Source organism: Python bivittatus, unplaced genomic scaffold, assembly GCF_059951505.1.
Source record: "Python bivittatus isolate LINGU-HERP-01145 unplaced genomic scaffold, Pbiv_v1 ctg000700_np1212, whole genome shotgun sequence".
Classification (NCBI taxonomy): domain Eukaryota; kingdom Metazoa; phylum Chordata; class Lepidosauria; order Squamata; family Pythonidae; genus Python; species Python bivittatus.
In genome coordinates, this window is record NW_028277098.1 from 40841855 (window position 1) to 40856253 (window position 14399).

Here is a 14399-nt window from a genome sequence, read left to right on the forward strand (position 1 = left end):
AATTTTTTTCCCAAAATGCAAATCCCATGACATAATTATTCACTATCAGTCAACTGGATATATATATTTATCACTATCTGCTCTTTCAGCAACAGTGACTGTGTGTTCTCTTGAGTCATGCCTTGTCTCACCCTGGTGGTCCAAAGCTTGACATCAGCATCCTTATTTCTCCCACAGCATCATCTCTAGCAGCAGGATTGCACTTTGGTTTTACTCTGATATTCCCTCAAGTTCAGAAGAAGACAGACCAAGACCCACAAACCACACCCAGGCCTGGCTTATGGGAGCTTTTTATCTGTTTCCCAGTTATCACCTGCCTCTGCTGCTGCCCACCTTATTCCTGGATTTATTTTCATTGGCAAGGAAGCCAAACTGTCTTTTCCTCAATTTCCTTTCTACTGTCTTATAAATCTAGTCTAGCTAACTATGCAGACCATATCCTTGTGTTTTGGACAGTGGAGGCACAGAAAGTTCAGGTAATTCTGGGTGCCACTATTATGGAGTGGACTGCAAATAAATGTTCGTTCAATGGATCTGGAGCCATCACTAGAATCATGGCTCAGGCTGAAAAGTGCATCATCTGTATGTCAGTGGTTCCTTCCTAGTAGAGAGACGGTTCCACTTATCGTAAAATGTCTATATCAGATGTGGCCTTCAAAAGTTCTACCATTCCCGAAAATATTTTCTAGTTTCTAGAATACTTTTAGAATATGCTGGATAAACAGTTCCTTATATTGCACAATGGAAAATTAAGCAACATTTATTCATGTTTTACATCTAAGTTGCGCCAACCTTTAATAACTGACGCTTATTAATATGTTGAATTATGTTCGTGCTTCATGATGCAATCTTTAAATAAACAGTTCATAATTTTGTACAATTACAGAATTAGAAGGAAACAAATGAGACTTTACATTTTGCCTGTGCAATGTTCCATCAAATTTGTCAAGTTTTCTCCTACTGTGACATATGTTGATGTAGAAAAGCTAGACATAATAATATGCTATGGCAAAGCTGATCATTTGGTCACAGTTCTCCTTAGTTCTTTCCCCTGTATTACACTTGTTATTGTTCTTTAACTTAGTTGTATACCAGCAAGGAACATAGAAATCAAATTACACTAAGGCTGTTATACCACATCCCGTAAGAGCAAGCTCCATTGAATTCAATTGTTTTACTTCTGAGTACACAATTATTGGCTTGAACTTCTAACCAGTAGTGTTCTTTCTATTCTAAAGAAAAAGAATAATGAGGGGTCTATTTTGCCTGCCTAAACAGAAATACTGTAGTAACCTCTTAAAATATAATTGATAAATGCATAAAAATTATTACTGTTTGAACTTCAAAATCAGTTAGCAAAATCTAATGAAAGGTAGACATTTTATGCCTTAATGATATAAATGCATCAATTTGTCACAAAGAGCAGCCAAGAATTTGGCAAACTTCCATGGTATTTACTTAAAGGTGATAATACATTAAAAAAAAAAAAGCACTTGAAGCAAAATTTGTATTAAACACTGATGAACTTGTGTGGATTTATTATCAAATGCTTTTAGACTGTCTGTACCCTGGAGCGTTTTTTAAAATTATTTCTAGAAATTAAGGAAGAGTCATATATCACTTGGATACATCAAATATCATGACAGGTTCTCTTTCTGCTCCCCCTCCCACTCGTTTCCAACCATGCTATTTTCTATTGGGGAGGTGTGGTGGCAACTAGATTCACTTCAACAACACCCACAAATTGGCAAGCATCCTGGCAAAACTAACTTCAGAAGTTTATTACAAATATACAACATTGCTTAACATATTCACTTTGGTCATTTTAGATTTTATAGCTGAAAAAAGGGAAGAGATGGCAGCAGCCATTTTAGATTAGTTCCTCATCCCACTCATCTTGGAAGCAGTTTGAAATTATCCTGGGTACATCTGAAATGGGGAGGAACTTCATTAGAGTATATGCATTTTTCTCCCATATTCCATCTTAAGATGCTGCCATTGCAGACTTCATGACTTCATTGTCAAAACAGACGTTACCTCCTCTCACCTTCCCACCAACTTTTTGGAACATTCCCCAATCATGAGATTTGAGATCAAAAAAGCTTACAGATTTTTGGGGCATTCGAGATGGTTCAATAAAAACTGCCCTAGTGTTTTTTTTTTCCCTTGAGATCAACACAGTTTCTTTTTGTAAAACCCAAATAGAATCTCATTCTGAAGTTTATTATAAATTATTTTTTGTTCACACCAAGTTATTTGGGTATAATTTTTCTTAGTATCAAAAAGGGTTAAGTTGTTACAACATACTGGCTTAGTTCATATCATGGGTGTCTGGAAAAAAGAAGCAATGGCACACAAATTATGAAATGTGCATTGCGATGTTACAACATAATTTTGCTCCTTTTGTACATGCATTGTGATGTCATACCCAAATACATAAGAGGTGGAACTTACATCATGATGTCACAAGACGTGTTCTGTCATTTTAGCAAAACCATGGCTTGCTGTGGTCAGCCCTGGTTGGGATGCCTAATGCCGAATGTGATTTGCTTGTTTTTGGCTGAACATACTATGCAAACCTCTCCATTACATTTAAGATTATGTGTGAACTGGGCCCTAATCATTTTGTCAACAATTCATGGTTTAAAATCCTGGCTCAGTAAGATATGTGAATTTGTTCCAAATTCATTAAACTCTAATGGATTTGTAAAGGGTAGTTAAAACCTTTTCATCTCTTAGGATTCTGATTTTCCACAATAAGTGCCTGTCATGAATCTGCTAGGTCAGGGTTCCTCAACCTTCGCAACTTTAAAATGGGTGGACTTCCAGAATTCCCCAGCCAGCAAGGCTGGGTGGGGAATTCTGGGAGTTGAAGCCCACCCGTCTTAAAGTTGCAAAGGTTGAGGAGCCCTGTGCTAGGGCACTAATAAATAAATATAATATAAGACAGCAAAACTGAAGAGAGCTTCCTCTTTTGAAGTCTAGGGAAAAGGCTACTAAATTTAATTAAATTTTAAAAAGTGGAGGGAGAAATTTACAAACAGTCCAACTTCAGCATGGCCACAGATTTATAGCAACACCTACTTTGCCAATTTTGGTATCTTGGTGGCATCATGGAAACAGAGTTTGAGGGTAAAGGAAAAGAGTTCATGTACTAAGGACAAACAGTAAATAGAGCATACACATCCATAAGTAATACTCCATTACTCAAACCCATATTATCACAGATTCTCGAAAGCTCCATGCCACCGAGCAATATACTGTATCTTACATGTCGTATCAAGATGTAATACCGATTAATCTTAAGACAGTTCAGGCTTCAACTGTATATCATGTTCAAAACAAGAAGTAAACGGATATAGCTCAATTGGGAGCCCCAACCAATGGATGAATTCTATCTAATATATGAATCTGATCTTCAAACTAGCTTAATTTTTCCTGCAAATAAAATAGGACAGACACAAATGGCTATCAGTCTACCAACTGGTATGTTACAATCATGTGTTGGAGGGTAAGCCATTGAAACCGACTACACTGACATTTCCTGGATGGGATAGCCGAATGGGTGAAACACTGTCATGAACCAGCCCCATCAGTAATAATGAAGGTAACTCAAAATGAAATTCACAGCTTCCTCATTTGAAATTTGCATGTGTGCTGGCAACAACATGCTTCTGGAAATGTATGCTTTTTGCATAGGCAAAACAAAAATGATCCATTCTGTCATTTGTTGTCCTTCAGTTAGCTAATTAAGGAACCAAGAAGACTTAGGTTTTTGATAAAAGGCCACCGGATTCCTCATTACCATTGATGTTTGATTCAAACTTGGTGGAGAAAATCTATCTATGTGGTCTCTAAGGAGTCAAACACGATTTAATGGCACATAATCATTTGATTCAAACTATCCACAATCAGTACCCTTGATTGACAGAAGCTCTGATGCCCAAAAGTAAAAACTCCTATTGAGAAATTTGCAGTCTTATCCGTGAATGTGCAACTGAACAGTCCAAGGTTGAAAAAAGAAAGTGTTCCCTAAGAAGTGGGCATACATTTTAGATTGCTCAGAATTTCTCTCTCCAACTTCGCAAAATGATATCCTCCAGCTAGAAAGAGGTCAAAGAAATGGTTTGCAATCAGTTTGCAGTCTGAAGTTAGGGTAAATAAAGAATTGAGAATTTGATTAAAGCTAGCTAAAGCTAAAATGGTACATTGGGACAGATGAAACAGTGTTGCTCTGGTAAACTGATGCCAGGAGCAAAAGTTTTGATGTCTGTTTTTCAGTGTTTGCTTACTTCCAGAACATTTTGTTTCTCCATTTCTAAATAAAATGTATTATAATGACAATATCACTTCATTGCTTTCACATCCAAAGAAAACTACAATTTTTATATCCCACCTGGGTTGGAGGAATGTTTGCATTAGTTAATTTGAACAGAGTCAAGGCAAAGGTTAACTCCTTTATAACTTATCTGTTTTGTTATTTATTATTTCTGAATAAAATGACATTTATTACTTTTGATGATTTTAGGTTTTTGCTGCCTTTGGGAATGAGTTGATACAGAGATCAAACAGTATTTACAATGTGCTTTCTTTTGTATTAATATGAGACTGAGGACAAAAGAAATTATCTCTGTTGACACCACAGTATTTTCAAACTTTCCTATATTTAAGTCATTAAAAAAATAATGTTTCATCCATACTGCCTCACTTGATTAATTCAAGTGTAATTGTTGTAATGGATAGATGAGTGAGAGGAAGGTGATATAAAAAGTAACCTGTTGGGGGAGATGGGCGGCATACAAATTTATGAATGAATGAATGAATGAATGAATGAATGAATGAATGAATGAATGAATGAATGCCCAAAGACAAAATCTCTTTGACAGTTCATTATATGACCTTGTTTGGTTGAACCTAAATTGTTAACAATTCTTTTTTTTTTGACAGATTATTTAAACAGAAATCACACAAGAATGAAGATATAAAATCAAAGCAGAATATAAGCAACTACTAATAAAACATAAGTAAAAACATCATGAAAAAAAGTTTTGTAATGCCTTCTCTCCTCCCCTCCCCTTCATTTAGTTCCCTAACCACTAACCACTAGCTAAACATTTGTACTATATCTTGAACATTAAACATTGGAGGTTATGGCTAATATCTGTTTAAGTCATTTCATCTATTCCTTTTGATTGGTCTCTTAACTCTTTTCCTAAAAACCATATTCCAAAAGTCTGAATCTCAATCTAAATGATGTTCTGCTCAGCAATTGCTCGCGATCTGGCATTATTTAATTGGGAGGACATAGTATTGCAAAAATAAGTAGTCTCACAAAACTAAAAAGATGAGGCCTACTTTTAGTTCCTTTTATATAGTATTTATCTGAAAGAAAACTAATTTCTACCAACTCCCCCCATAAAACATCATTTAACCAGGAGAGTCCTCTTGGATTCACTGAGAAAGAAGCAGACAGGTTTTATTTTTCTAATTTTCCTTTGGGAGGGGGGTCACCTTACATTCAAGGTTGTCTGCCTTTAGAGTAACTTTGGCAACTATCACCTTTGTGTGTGGTTTTTGAATGTTTGACAAATATATACAGTTTGTACCAAATGTAGATATAATGTTGAGCAGAATTATTGACCTGGTTCAGTTTTTCTTGTAAGAAAGCAGTAATGAAACTCCTTCTTCTTCTTGCCTCTTTATTTTTTTAGATATTTTTTAATTCCGCCTTTATTATTTTTATAAATAACTAAGGTGGTGAACATACCTAATACTCCTTCCTCCTCCTATTTTCCCCACAACTCTGTGAGTTGGGCTGAGAGACAGTAACTGGCCCAAAGTCATCCAGCGGGCTTTCATGCCTAAGGTGGGACTAGAACTCACAGTCTCCTGCTTTCTAGCCTTTTCAAGAAATTTTGAAAACATTGTAATCTGCCTGTTCAATCCATGCTATTATTTTTGTGTAAAGAATTGGAAAATGCTATGTGTCTTGAGGATTTAACAAAAACTTTCCATTCTCTTCTAGCTAGAAGCCTGTTCAGAAATGAATAAAGAAGTAGGCTTTGGAAAGTGGCTGGATTTACCATTCTACTGAGCTATGGTTTGTTTTAACCATGGTAGGTTGAACAAGCCATAGTGGTCTAGCTCACACAAAACCATGGTTTACAAGTCATGGGGACTACATTTTCACAGCACACTAAGCCAAAACCAAACTAAACACTTTTTGTGATGTGTATAGCAGGCCAATAATTAATTAACTATTTTGTGGTAATAGGCTGGTTGGAATAATTCCTTGGTTCTGTTTACCAAATATTGTAAGCAACCAAACAGTAATAGGATAGTTTGGGGCCTCTCTCTCTTCTTCCACAGCAAAGAAGTCATATGTATGTATGTATGTATGTATGTAGAGAGAGAGAGAAAAGAGAGAGAAGAAAGAATAAATATGTATATCATATTATTAGTTAAATGCTACTCTCATTAATGAAGGGGACACGGTGGCGCAGCGGCTTAATGATGCTGAAAGTTGCCGGCCAGAAATGGTCGACGCTTCAGCGGTTCAAGTCCAGCCTTCGCGTTAACAGGGTGAGCTCCTGTTTCCTCCCCAGTTCCTGTCAACCCAACAGTTCGAAAACTCACATGAGTAGATAAATGGGTACTCTCACTCCAGTGGGAGGAAAAATGCTGGCGGCACCTTGCAAAAGGAGTCGGGAGCAGTTGCCGGTAAGCGCGAAAAACCACGCTCGCCTGAAAAGGGTGCGAAGCAACGGAAACCCTGCCTCCTGTGCTCGCCAGCTGGGCTCCGCTCTAGGAAGGAGGGTCTGGCAAACCACTTCCGAAACACCTTGCCTTGAAAACTGCAGGGACTCGTCCAAGCAGTCACTGCAGAGTCGGTAACGACTGAGCGCAGATTAAGAAAAAAAAAACTCTCATTAACAAAGCCAAAACCAGTGAGTCTGAAGGTTGAAGAATGATAACCATCTAACAGTTGGCTTCTTCTTCAGTGCATTGTAGTTCAGTATAAACGCTGGAATAGAAAGTAGAAGCCCACGCCAGGAAACTCATACGACCATCCCCTAAGAGACCCTTAATTATCTTAAAGAAATGTTCTGTCCTAGAGCTTGCAATGCTAAACTGTTTATAGTATTTTTCATTACAATCTCTGTGAACAACCATCAGGCAATCAGTAAATAAAAAAATATGAGCACACTGCATCCATTTTGAAGGGCACATGAGTATATTATTCACTACTAATCCATTTCCAGCATAACGGTAAACATGTTTACTCACAAGGAATTGTGATTGTGTTCAATAAAGGTGACATTAGATGACATTCATGCAAGTGTGCAAAGTAATGCACCCGTGCTAAGTTGGGGCTAATCTTTTCCTAATCAGTCTCCTATACAGGATGCAGAATTCATGCAACATCTATATTGTGCTCTGGTACTTGCCCCAAATAGAAAAACATGCATGAGAACTATCCTTAAAGTCTATTTCTCCTGCTTAAAAATAAGATAGTTTAGCTGGGAAAAGCCTTGAGGCAATATTTAGCTAGTAGTTTGTTGCTGCTATTGAAATTGAGTTGGATCCAAATTAAATTAGTCATATTGAGGTGTTATTGAAATTAATGTGGCAAATTAATCATGACTAATTTAAGTTCTGATGATTTATAGATCTAAAGTATACTTAATGAGATAATGATGTGAAATAGTTTGGAAGTTTTGAAACAGAACATGCTGACCTAGCCCACAACCTTGATCTGGCCGCATTGGTTATATAAATCTCTCCTGCAGTGTTTCTCAACTAGTGGGCCAGGTACCTTTCGTGATATGCAGAAGAACCTTAGGTGGGATGTGACTCTCTTCCTCTAATGCAGTGTTTCTCAACCTTGGCAACTTTAAGATGGGTGGACTTCAACTCCCAGAATTCCCCAGCCAGCATGGCTGGCTGGGGAATTCTAGGAGTTGAAGTCCACCCATCTTAAAGTTGTCAAGGTTGAGAAACACCGCTCTAACCTTTGCATGGGAGAATGAGGGCAGAGAGTACAACAGGAAGGTAGAATAACCCCTTTCCAGTCCAGTGAGATGAGATAGGTTGGTCTAATGATCATGGCCACAGCGGCAACATTACAACAGGGAGAAGTAAAAGAAAATGGAGATGAAGAAACACATCTCTGGTATAGCTACTGGGAAAGACATCCCACCCTTGTAGCCTCCTTTTGTATGTTCTGGAGAGAGGTGAGCATTAAAAGGTAGCCTGCAAGCATTTATATAAAAGTGCTGCCAGCCATGAGGCGCAGTTTAGGATTTGTCTAGTTGTGAGGTGGGAGCTGTATAAATATTTCCATTTGACTGAACAAACACATTTGACATTGTGTTATAGTATTCCAGTGTGGGAAGAGATCCTTTTTAATTGATTCATTTATTTTGGGGTTGATTTGTTGTATTGTTGTTGTATTACTCTGAGGAGATTTGATTTTCTTTTGACTGAGTTGCTAGTTGGTGAAATGCAACCAGAGGATTCTACCTGGTAAATTGGAATTATTATCTCATCCTGGAAGGATTATTTCAACATGAAATTATTCTTTTCCTTGTGTTATACAGTTAGAACACTAAAAAAACCTGTCGAAGTATTATTGTAATTGTTAATACTTACTCTAATAAATATAATAACATATGTGTTATTATATAAATAACAGGCAAACATGGGAACACCCTTCTTGAAAAAGTAGGGTTTTTTAATTTCTATTTTGAAAGGGTCCAAGTTCTTTTATAATATAATTGTGGGAGTTAGGAAACAAAACATTGAGCATCACCATTTTAATACACATAAACAAAAATTATGTGCACCTTTAATGTACTTTAGTAAACAAGGATTATTTACTTAAAAATTATGTGCGCTTTTAATGCACTTAGTAAACAAGAATTATTCACACCTTTTTTCATACTGCATTAAGGATATATTATCATTTTATTTTAAAGAACCGGAACCAGAAGAACAGTTCCTTTCAAGTGACTTTTAGCCAAAGTCATACAAGATGTCTGAGGCTTAACTAGGAAGTCTACCTTCTCCTAAATTCTAATTCTATGCAACCTGAAGTAGAAGTCCAGAATGCTTTATTAGCATGTTTCTACTTGTCTATATAAGAAGGAAAACAGGTATTGCTTAGCCTCCATCCTTGTTCTCAGTCCAAATAGTTTCCCAGGTGAAAGAATGCTGTTCCACCTCATACAGGCTTTCTGGATTGCTGCTTTTCAGCTTTAGAACACTAGCCTAGTTTTGACTATGATCCTGCCCTGACTTTCAGTTGGTTCTCTGGAATTCAGTCCTTCTTGACTTGGGCCACACACCTGTTCTAGCCCACTTGGAATAACAAATCAGTCCCTCAGCAACTGGTCCTTGGAAGGCTTGAGAAAGAGCAAAGCAATACATTGCTTTCCCAGCCTTACAAGCTGGAGCTTTCCTTTTTGACTAGATTGAAATCTGTTCCACATTCAGCTCAAGAGAGGTAACTATTCTCATTTCAGCTTCTTTTCTTTTTGTTCTGCCACTTGTCCAGATGTCCTTGCTCATGACAGTTATCAGATAAACGAACCTCTTCACACCCCAGGAGCAGTAGCAACAGTGCCCCTTTCAGATTCTCTATAGGCCAAGGACAGGCAATGCAGAGGTTTGCAGACACCTCTTATGGCTCCACCAGGCTTCATAACTCACTTGAGTAAATTTTTTTTATAAGAGGTTTTTAACTAAAATGAAATGAAATGGGAAACTGGCAACAAAACACTAATCTTTGGGATCATCTTTATTTCCAAAATGTCTCTGAGCTTCAACCATACAAATTCTTAGAACATAAAAAATGGTGACTGGCTGCAGGTAAGTGCTTTCTTTGGAGCCGTGGTTTCCTGCTTAGGAAAACAAACACACACACACACACACACACACACAAAGGTAAGATGGAACAGTAAGAAGATTTTAGGGAATAACCTCACCAGTTTGCCTTTTGATAACTGGTGTTTTGTGACAGGCAACACCATCTTTGTAATCATTTAACAAATAAGCAAAATTCTGTGGGATCCATTGTACAGAAGTATCCACAATAGACTCAAAATTGGTAATTATTATTTCAAATACATAACCACTGTGATATTCCACTTCAAAGAGCAGCAGCGGAATATGTCTGTAGTTTATATGCAGGTGTATTACTTTCACCAGCCTTCTTCTTCTCCTATTGTCTTCCCTACAAGGCTCATGCCAGGCTGAACCTAAAATTCAGGAGAGATGGATGCTAGTCCACCTATTCTAAAAACCCAACATAGGTATGAAATATGAAAATGGAGCGCATATATTGTTATGCATTTCCTTTCATAATTTTAACAGACAAACCCTTTTAAAGCTACCTATATAGGCTGAGCCTCCATTCCCTTGAGGTTGGATAATGTCCTCTAAGTGATGAAGGTCTCTACACCAGACAACCTGGTTGAGTCTTAATCTGTTTTAGTACCACTGGTTATTCTTCTCTGGCCCTGACTGCAATGTGTTGTATCTCAGGGGGAATGAAATGTTCAGTTTCTCCTGAACTTGGGCAGAAGAATCTAAGCTTGCTCTTGTCTGAGGGCTAAATTGGCATCTTCTGCCTCTTATCTTCCAGTCTTCCTATTTATATCAGTCCGCTAAATATTGGTTACTGCTCCTCAAATGATTCTTAATATCCCCCTCTTTGATTTAGTTCCACATATACAGTTAAGGTGTTTTCTTAAGTTTTACTGTTCTTGTTGTGTAAACCCTGTGGCCGCTGAAGATCTAACACATAAAGCTAAGCAGTTAATTCATACGAAAAGACCCTGGAAAATAAAAGTAAGTGGAGACAAGCTAGTACATGAAATAAAATTTGGACATTTTGCATTGATGTGACCTGTAACTAGTTGCTGTGTCACCCCAAGTAACCGAACAAATCCTATTTAGTCCAGCCCCAAAGTGCCCCGATTATTGCCCTGGTAAACAGCAGAGAAGATAATATATTTTCTGACTTGGATGCAGCCAAATGCAGTGATGCCAGTCTAGAAAAAAATCTCTTGCTCCACTCTGTGTAATGGTGCTTAGAGAGGAAAAATTACTTTCAAATAATCAATGCACTCCACTCTTCTCTGACCCAATTCAAAAAGCCTCCTTATTCCCAACAGGCTTCACAATAATCCATTCCTCACCAAACCCTAAGGCAATCATAATCATTAGGCTAAAGTGCTTGACTGAAATATGCAGGACTAAATATGCAGCTCTTTTAATTTCTGCACATCAACTGGTTTTGTTACCAAAAAGCAAATGCTTTGTTCACCATTATCAGGTCATGAAGTTAAAGCCTCTGCATTATAAATCTTATGAATATATTCTTCTAGTTACACTCCCTGACAGATCTGAACTGTTGTGAGCTAAAAGCATGTCAGAAGACATGAGGGCCATCCAAAACACATCCCAGGGAGGCAGATAGAAATTGCTTCCTCTAATGTACCTGAGTGCTGAAGAAACAATATTAGCTTGCATTTCCCAGGAGCGTCCATGTATAAAGACAGGCTCAGAATGAGCAAATGACTGTCCATAAAGCACTTGATTTAAGGGTGTCGGTTAAAAATTGACATCGTTACAGCAGAAAAAAAGGTTATAGTTGTTTTTTAAAAATCTATAGTTAACCTACAAAGTATTTAACCAACCTTCACAGAATATTCTACTTCTATTAGCTAAGAGCCAACACTGACTCAATGGCACATAATCAATCAATCAATCAATCAATCAATCAATCAATCAATCAGCATTAAGAGCATTTTTAACACTAACAAAGTTTCTACTTTAAGCTATATAAAAGGGATTGTTTTCTTATAGGGCAGGCAACTTAATTGCCTCCAGATATATTGGACTTCCTATATGCATGACTGATGAGTACAGCAATCCAAAACGTTTGGAAGGCTTTTAGGCTTTCTGCCTTTGCATTTGTGGAACCAACATAGCCATGACTGTCTAGGATTCAGCCTTTATTTATGCGTTGCATTTATATGCCACTTTTCATCCAGGGCAGTGTGTTGCATTGCCCTCAACCCAGGAGGTTTTTGTGATCTGAGAGTTAGTAGAGAGTTAGTAGTATTATTAACCCATGATTTTGTGAACGATGATTTATTGGAATAAACTACAAGAGTAGGTTTCCACATTGCATTAGTTTATAAACAACATTTGGGATAACACAACAAAGGGATCTAATCAGATTTCATGGCTGTGTGACTTTGAATCTGTCCCCCCTATGCTGCTGTTTTCAGCCTAAATGGGTCTTGCAGTATCAGTCGTGTTTCCTCTTCTTCCTAGCAGAGCATGAAAAATAGACATAATATGATATGAAGTTTAGTAAAGGTTTGGACAATGACTCTATATAGAATCTCTCAACAGATGCAACTCGGGACATATCTGCGAAGGAGATGATCTGTTGGATTAACTAAATTGTTTATCAACCCAGTGATTTGGGATTACATTTCCCAGAATTTCTAATCAGGATTGGCTAGTTGTGCAGACACATGCTTATCATCAGGTTGGGAAAGCTGGTCTGATATTTAATGCTGTATGGATGATGCTGTTCAGAGGTGTAGTTGTTACAAATTATACTGGTTACCAGTAGGCTTCCAGACCCAGTTCAAAGTGGGATAATTACTTTTAAAGGTTATATGGTACTAGACAACTCTGTGATCCATTGGGTCATCCTTTGAGAGAAAGGTAGTACAATCTGATGCGATCAGAATGAACAATAAATTATAGGCTGACCATATTTTTTTACCCCAATGCTGAATGGTTCTGTGATCATCTAAGAAGAGTATATATCATAAGGAGAAAAATAATTATAGTGGCAAACTAACTTCAACAATAAGTCAATGTTTACTTACCTAAACAGATAAACAGAATGACCATGGGCGGACAAAAAAGCAGTGGGAGCAGGAGTGACTTCCAACTTCCTGCTGGCTTACCATTGATTTTGCTTGTGGGAAGCTGGTAATGAACGTTGGAAATCACGATCATGTGACCATGGGGATGCTGCAACGGTCACAACTTTGCGAATAAAACTGGTGTGAAATTTGAATTTCACAGGAGTAATGGATCCTGGACTTTTTATGCATTCTTTAAGTTAGTGGATTTTAGGTACCTTGATTTAAAAATGGTTGCGGTATAATGCACCGTTTGGGCGAACTTGAGGGTACAAACAGATAAACACAATGAGAGTGTTACTGGTATATAGATAGTACTGGATATATAAAGCAATAACATGCCAAAACTGAATCTGCCATGCAGTCCACAGACAAACAGTAAGTCTGTTCAGAGTCTCCCTCCTGTCCAAGGTGTTCACAAGGCATGAAGAAGATGACAGGCCTTCTCAGTGGTAGCTCCACTCTCTAAAACACTGGAAGATATAGATAGATAGATGGATACATACATACATACACACACACACACACACACACACACACACACAGTTGTACCTCTTTGGAACCTTGTTTTGTATTTCTTGATTTTATATATACAGTATATATTTTATTTATTTATTTTACAGCCAAAAGGCCCCAAAATTTTTATACTTCTATGTGGTCTGCCAGGATTGAAGTGGGTTACCAATGAATAAATAAATAATACAAACTCAGTTGCTCATTTATATCAGTAAAGCTAACAGGGTGCAATCATTAGAATTCTGATTTTAAATGTGGAGAACTAAGGTTTAAATTCCTGCTGTCCTAGTGAAATTATTTTATAAAACATAAAATGTATTATTATTCAGAGTCACAACAGTGAGATGGGCGACTATATAAATAAATAATATTAACTATCTAGACTGGGCAAAGAAGTTGTACAGTAATTGCAATGAGATTAAAATCTTTCTTTTAAGCATAATTAAAATTAAAAGCTATTCTCTCTGATTCGTGATTTTCCATTTGAAAAGTGGAACGTCACAGTGTTGCTTCTTTTGACCTATTTGTATTCTTGCTAGTACAGACAGCTCCTACCTGCTAACTTAAACTGTCAAGTGAGTAAGGTTGTATATAAATCTTTTTTGGGGTGTTAAAGACAGGTCTCCTTGCGCTACTTCTGTTCAGTGAGTTGGAGAAAATAAGTGGCTTTATGGAACATATATATTGAAAAAAAATCCAATAAATCATAGGCTGGATTTATACATAGCGCTGGACATGCTGCTCAGGCATGTAAAAACTGCAGCTAGGTCACCTCCGTATGGGAATTCTTTATAGCCCCCTCACTGTAGGGTGCATTTTTCTGTGTAAAGTTGTAGCAACTATTAAACAGCCATCAGGAACATCAGTTCTCACAGCCACAGACTGACCCTTTGTATAAGTATTGCTGATTCTGCAAACAGATTCCTTGCA

At 37.4% G+C, this 14399-nt stretch overlaps 1 protein-coding gene and 1 long non-coding RNA gene across 11 annotated transcripts in view; both read right to left on the reverse strand.

Annotated features, from left to right (window-relative positions):
- FGGY (FGGY carbohydrate kinase domain containing) overlaps positions 1-14399 on the reverse strand; it is a 304303-nt gene that overhangs the window by 242236 nt on the left and 47668 nt on the right. The gene's annotated exons all lie outside the window — the stretch shown is intronic.
- The window catches only part of LOC148214179 (uncharacterized), a 38374-nt gene that overhangs the window by 8237 nt on the left and 15738 nt on the right, over positions 1-14399 (reverse strand). The gene's annotated exons all lie outside the window — the stretch shown is intronic.